Genomic DNA, 6,798 nt, shown 5'->3' with positions numbered 1-6,798 from the left:
TGATTTTCAGGTCGGAAAGTTGGAGCTCTATAAAGATACCCCAATTTCCGACATGAAATTTCGAGAGAGTTGGATGAATGTTAAAAACGATTTTTCCCAGTCGGAGCTGTTTTTTCCAAGTTCAGTGGTCTTGAATGCCTTGAAATCGGAGTTTTCCGAGTTCCCAGTTATTTTGAATGCGGCATACCTTTCAGTAGCCTGGCTGACGCGCGACCCACGTGACTACACAGCGATGTGATGTTGCTGCATTCAAGTGCTAGTCTGAACTAGTAAACTCGGAATGTCCGACCTGCTAGTTAGTTGTAGTTATACACATGCCGCGTTCAACCACTTTTAGCGACTCGGACATGTCGAGTTTCTTAGTTCCGACTAGCACATGAACGCGGCATACGACTCAAGCCCTGAGTCAAGGCAAGCACGTAACGTTATAGTGTTGACAAGTCTAACATTTCAGTATTTTAGGGATCAAATCAACTAAAGAAGTCGACAATGGATGATCGTGAGCTTGATCTCAGAGTCACAGAAAGCTACCAAGTCACAATACCCGGCGATCAACAAGAAGTATGAATGTGAGTTGTGTAGTTAGCTAATGTTATGAACATGCATGGTGGTTAATTGAAATATACTTTAGCTAGCTAACGTTAGTCTGATTTGTTCACCAACATAAATTAGTTTCTGTTGAAACGTACAGTGGAAGATAATCTTTAGCGGAGGAGACACTGCTCGATCACCAGAAATTGCTTAATTGACACATTGATATTGTAGGCCTAGTAGATGAATACCCTGGCATATTGAATTGAATGTTTACCTTAACCCACTCTACTGTATTGCAGTACAGTAAAAACGGAAAGGGGGATACCTAGTTAGTTGTACAACTGAAGGCATTCAACTGAAATGTGCCTTCCGTATTTAACCCAACCCCTCTGAATCAGAGAGGTGCACGGAACCCAAACCGGCTGCGCGCTTGCGCCATCGTGCATTAATGTATTTTGTCCCCTCACACCAAACGCGACACGACACGCAGGTTAAAATATCAACCACTGAGGAGATGGCACGTGGGTACCTGCTTCTATAAACCTGTGAGGAGATTGGGAAATGTATTTTGCAACGCTGCGTCGGTGTGGTCAGCCTGTATACCCTGAGTACACCGCTCGCGTCGCGTGCACGAGCGTTGCAAAATAAATGTAGAAATCAATGTTATTCAATTATTCCGCCAACGAGCGTCTGCGTTGCCAAGGGCTAAAAGAGAAATCAGTTCTATTTCTGACGTAGATCGCTCTGCAAGTCCTGCCTATCCCATCTCCTCATTGGTTTATAGAAGCAGGTACCCACGTGCCATCTCCTCATTGGTTATACCCACGTGGGTGACTGAAAGACAAACGAGGTCAGTGGCGGTATTGCACCTAATTTATGAGTTGCCAATCACTATATAAAGTCAAGAGAAGAAAAGGCCTGGAAGGAAGAGAGATGACTAGAAATTATTCAGTTGACCGGTTTATGTGTGGATTAATTGGCGGAGTAGAGGACCTTGTGCATTTCAGGTAAAATAACAACTCAATGTTTATATCCCAAGACAAATTAGCTAGCAACAGCAAGCTAGCTAAATAGGACAAATTAACTAACTAACTAGCTAAATTGCCATAAATGTTTAATGCTTCTCAACCTGTCCCCAAATTAATGTAATTGGTTCAGAGTTTGTTTTGATATTTTAACCTGCGTGTAGGGGGACAATATACAGTATATCACAAAAGTGAGTACACCCCTCACATTTTTGTAAATATTTGAGTATATCTTTTCATGTGACAACACTGAAGAAATGACACTTTGCTACAATGTAAAGTAGTGAGTGTACAGCTTGTATAACAGTGTAAATTTGCTGTCCCCTCAAAATAACTCAACACACAGCCATTAATGTCTAAACCGCTGGCAACAAAAGTGAGTACACCCCTAAGTGAAAATGTCCAAATTGGGCCCAAAGTGTCAATATTTTGTGTGGCCACCATCATTTTCCAGCACTGCCTTAACCCTCTTGGGCATGGAGTTCACCAGAGCTTCACATGTTGCCACTGGAGTCCTCTTCCACTCCTCCATGACGACATCACGGAGCTGGTGGATGTTAGAGACCTTGCACTCCTCCACCTTCCGTTTGAGGATGCCCCACAGATGCTCAATAGGGTTTAGGTCTGGAGACATGCTTGGCCAGTCCCTCAGCTTCTTTAGCAAGGCAGTGGTCGTCTTGGAGGTGTGTTTGGGGTCGTTATCATGTTGGAATACTGCCCTGCGGCCCAGTCTCCGAAGGGAGGGGATCATACTCTGCTTCAGTATGTCACAGTACATGTTGGCATTCATGGTTCCCTCAATGAACTGTAGCTCCCCAGTGCCGGCAGCACTCATGCAGCCCCAGAGCATGACACTCCCACCACCATGCTTGACTGTAGGCAAGACACACTTGTCTTTGTACTCCTCACCTGGTTGCCGCCACACGCTTGACACCATCTGAACCAAATAAGTTTATCTTGGTCTCATCAGACCACAGGACATGGTTCCAGTAATCCATGTCCTTAGTCTGCTTCTCTTCAGCAAACTGTTTGTGGGCTTTCTTGTGCATCATCTTTAGAAGAGGCTTCCTTCTGGGACGACAGCCATGCAGACCAATTTGATGCAGTGTACGGCGTATGGTCTGAGCACTGACAGGCTGACCCCCCCACCCCTTCAACCTCTGCAGCAATGCTGGCAGCACTCATACGTCTATTTCCCAAAGACAACCTCTGGATATGACGCTGAGCACGTGCACTCAACTTCTTTGGTCGACCATGGCGAGGCCTGTTCTGAGTGGAACCTGTCCAGTTAAACCGCTGTATGGTCTTGGCCACCGTGCTGCAGCTCAGTTTCAGGGTCTTGGCAATCTTCTTATAGGCCAGGCCATCTTTATGTAGAGCAACTATTCTTTTTTTCAGATCCTCAGAGAGTTCTTTACCATGAGGTGCCATGTTGAACTTCCAGTGACCAGTCAGTATGAGGGAGTGTGAGAGTGATGACACCAAATTTAACACACCTGCTCCCCATTCACACCTGAGACCTTGTAACACTAACGAGTCACATGACACCGGGGAGGGAAAATGGCTAATTGGGCCCAATTTGGACATTTTCACTTAGGGGTGTACTCACTTTTGTTGCCAGCGGTTTAGACATTAATGGCTGTGTGAGTTATTTTGAGGGGACAGCAAATGTACACTTGTTAAAGGAATTTCGATTCCTGTTTATTAACCAATTCAATTAAAACACTCTGCCCATAAATAAGAATTTGTAAGATAATTATCTGCATAAAATGGACAGATGCCAGTCTTAAAATCAATCAATCAATAGCGTTTATTCTCGAGAGTACTGATCATAATACATTTTACATCAGGTTATATAATAAGAATGATGTCATAGGTTTTAATGTCCAACCTCCTCTCGGATACAATGGCAATACAGTTCGAGTTCTCATTACTGTCTGCCACCTGTTCAACTATCTACAACCAACTCAAGGTCTTTCCCCTCCCTGGGTAGAGACATCATTCTAGCCTGTCTGAAGATAAACCCATTCTTTCTAACAAGGAACACATAACATTCAACATTTATGAGTTATAATTCTAAGTCAAATGTATACATATTTTAGTCATTAAACACAAAAATCCCGTAACAACACTGTTATACAAGCCGTACACTCACTACTTTACATTGTAGCAGAGTGTCATTTCTTCAGTGTTGTCACAAGAAAAGATATACTTAAATATTTACAAAAATGTGAGGGGTGTACTCACTTTTGTGATATACTGTAAATGTATGCACGATGGCGCAAATGCGCAGCCGGTTTGTGTTCCGTGTCGACATCGGCGCCAAAACATGAGTTTTTTATGTATTCATATTGTCATTTGGTTTCTCTCTGGATTTGGACCACACTGCTGATGTACAGTAAGTTGATTACATTACCTGAACTACAACAACTGCTGCTACTACCCTTAAACAGTGTAAGGTGGCTACTGGCAACACCTTTATTGTGAAATTCACTAAGCCTACCTGATAATGCAGAGCACCTTAGATCAGTGATCTGTAACTTCACCCTATTCAGCGGCTTTGTCTTGAATGTGTGTCATCACTCTTATGTATGTTCCTAGGCTCCACTCTTGGAGAGACTCGCTGGAGGAGGACTTTGAGCAGTGTGCCATGGCAATGTTTGGGTACATGACAGATACAGAGACAGTTGAGCCCATTGACACAGAAGTGGAGTCAGAAGGTGAGATGGATTTACAGATGGATTAAAAACAGGCATAATACTCATAGGGGGAGTTCATGAAGCAGATTGTTTCATTTATGGGTCAATATGTTAAATACCATTGCATTCAATACATTCTTATAATTTCTTTCTGTTTCTTGACCAGGTGATGACATGGAATCTCTTCCACTTCCTTGATGACTGGTTATTCAAATTCAGTGCAGATCTTTTCTTAAGTCCCAGAGTAAGGGCCTTCAACATAATAATGATTAGTCATGTTAGCCAGTGGGACTTCATGGAGCTCGCTCTCTCCTACCCCCATCAATAGATGTTTCGCTTTCTTGGTGCCTGTCTGTATAACTGCATTGCAAAAACATGTTTTAGGTTTGAAACATAATTACAACTGGAAGGTAACATGTCATTACATTTACCACAAGTGTGCATTTATCTTGTATCCCTCCTCACAGCTAATTTAATTACCCACGAGCCATTGTTTGTTTCAAATATCTCCTGCTTCAAATGTAATACGCTTTAAAAAAGACATGGCAACTATCAACTTAATTTAGCAGTTAAAATAATAAGGTATTGCCTAACATAAATTCTGTCTTCTAGGAAGTAAGAGTTTTGCACATTGACAGGATGCACTTTAAAATCCGCTCTATTGGGTAAGTTGATCTAAAGTTACACACGTCAGGATTTAGTTTTCATTTTTTGCTCACTGGGTGGTACTAATTTATATTTGCATGTGATTGGTCCTCTTTTGAGCCACTTACATTACTCCTAGGTTAAACTGTGTGAGGGGATATGGTGGGTTGGTTTTAGGTTATTTGACTTTCTTCTACCCCTGAGAAAGACATGGGTTGCATGTTATCCTTAATCCCTCCCTTAGTTCCTATGCCTGGAGTTCTGTTTCATTCTCAGCTTCCCTCCATGCCTATCATTCAGTTTTCCTCTGCTGTTGTAGGTGGGGAGAAGAGTTCAGCTTGGTCAAGCGTCCACAGGTAAGCAAATGGGAGATAATCCTAATATCTTTCAACTTCTCTAGCCTGAACTGACCACACAGAGGTCTGACTATCCTGACCATAAGACATAATTACTGTTTATGCCCTGATGAAAATGGGCATCCAAAACAGTTTTTGAGATTTGTGTTCTATTACTAAAACAAGATACATGATGACTGTTTTCATTAATTGAGACGAGTCATTTCTGAATACAAATGTTTGTATTTTAGTGTTTTTGAAAGTGTCACTTAACCATCTGTTTGTCTCTCCAGGGGACAGAGGTGAAGGCCATCACTTACTCAGCCATGCAGGTCCATGACATCGACAAGCCAGAGATCTTTGCCATCATCGATATCTGAGGATTTTCTACAGAGGAACTGTCTCCGAAGGGAACAGGACTATCAGAGCATGCCTGTGTGAATGGACATTGGATTAAGGGCAACAGCACAGGTTTTGATCATGAGCTTGTGAAGTGTGATGTTTTCCCCGTCAGGAAGCAAACCTGGTCCTAATACATGCTGTTTATAGCTGCTAAGAGTAATCTGGCTGTCTGACTAGAGTTTACTGAGGAATGCCAATAATTAAGATTTGTTATAATTTTTATGTATCCCAAATTAATCTCAGAATTTTCAAGACGAGACAGAATCATCACACAAAATCCAGTTTGCCTACTACTAGGGAACTTAAACATGAACGTATACCCCTTCTTGTTGACTAATACATATTTTTGGTATTATGTACTGTGTTTTTTACAGGTTTATATTTATTTTAAGCATTTCAATTGCCACCTCAGTGATACAGATACTTAAAGGATTCATGCTGGGCACTACTCATTGTAAATAGTCAAATCACAAGTGATCTTTGGATACTTTAGTTAAATAAGTGTATCTGTTTGCAATTAGTTTTGTAATAAAAATATTTTCCACACTACAAGGTGCATGATTTCAGTCTGCTGGTGCTTGGGATCACCACAGTGTGAGGTAAACAACATCCTAAAATACCCTCGAAAGAGGTTAGTAAAACATGGGTGTTGCTTATTTTGGCATTTACAGGCTTCTATATGAGTGCGTTATCCAATCAATGGTATTGTGTTGCTAGATATTGAATGAACTTAACATGTTTATTTATCTGTATCTAAGCATCAGAGACACAGTAACTGTATATTGTGAATGTTTTCAATGTGTGCTTGACTTTTAATGTTAATCATACAGACCATTGGAAGACGAGTACTTTACGGACATGTTCAACCCCATTGGACCATCATTGAATGCTATTTTATGTCACACAGGTTTTCTGAATTTTGTTTAATCTATGACACAATAATAATGGTTCAATGGGGTTTAACATAAATTAAACACAATGCAATGAATCCAATAGAAATAGAGTGCACACATAGTAAGTGCAATAACAGCTACCGCATTTGTACCTTTAGCCATTTTTCCGAGTGGATGAACTGTCAAACACAAATCTAACGACAGAAAAATAAACATTTGATTTGGCTGTTCCATTTCAAAATGATGAAAAACTTGAAACATCTGA

General features: G+C 41.2%; 1 pseudogene; it reads left to right on the top strand.

Moving 5' to 3' along the window:
* Positions 1-326: 326 nt before the first annotated feature.
* LOC120060257 lies at positions 327-6,348 on the top strand (annotated as a pseudogene).
* Positions 6,349-6,798: the final 450 nt, after the last annotated feature.

Source organism: Salvelinus namaycush, chromosome 15 (assembly GCF_016432855.1).
Source record: "Salvelinus namaycush isolate Seneca chromosome 15, SaNama_1.0, whole genome shotgun sequence".
Classification (NCBI taxonomy): Eukaryota; Metazoa; Chordata; class Actinopteri; order Salmoniformes; family Salmonidae; genus Salvelinus; species Salvelinus namaycush.
Note: the sequence above shows the minus strand (reverse complement) of the source record. Positions and strands in the feature narration are given on the sequence as shown.